The following is a 553-nucleotide window of genomic DNA, read 5'->3' on the forward strand; positions in this document are numbered from 1 at the left end:
GGAGGAGGCTGGAACGCTGTGGGGGTGTGTGGTGTCCACGGCCCCCTGCCAGGCTGGCACAGCCCTGCTCTGCAGTGTCTTGTGAGCCCAGTCCCCGGGCATGGGGGACACAGGCACCTGCAGCCCCAGCTATGCAGGGCTTGCTGGGGTGCAGCAGCCGAGTCCCAGTGCAAGCCTGGGAGAGCAGCGGTGCAGGTGCATGCCCTGTGCTGTGCCTGCGTGGGCACCCTGTGGCTGCTGGGGCTGAGGAATAAACCGGGGGCCAAGGGACAGGAGGCCCCGGCTGCTGCTGCTTCTCTGGGCTGTACCGGGCCCGCAGCCTGAGGGCTGTCCCCAGCTGGGCACGTGTACCAGGACATTTCATAACAGGAGCAAGTGCAAAACAAAGTCTTAAGGCATTTCAGTTCCCATCGCTTTGCACGGCGTCTTGGCAGTGGCACCTCCTGTGACAACTGGGGATGCTTGAGAGGGACGCACCAGCTCGGGTCCCCATCCTTATCAGCAGGCGACGGAGCAGGGGCCCTGAGGAAGCGACAGCCGCGGCCGGGGTGCC

This window comes from Aptenodytes forsteri, unplaced genomic scaffold (assembly GCF_000699145.1).
Source record: "Aptenodytes forsteri isolate BGI_AS27 unplaced genomic scaffold, ASM69914v1 Scaffold255, whole genome shotgun sequence".
In the NCBI taxonomy this organism is placed as follows: domain Eukaryota; kingdom Metazoa; phylum Chordata; class Aves; order Sphenisciformes; family Spheniscidae; genus Aptenodytes; species Aptenodytes forsteri.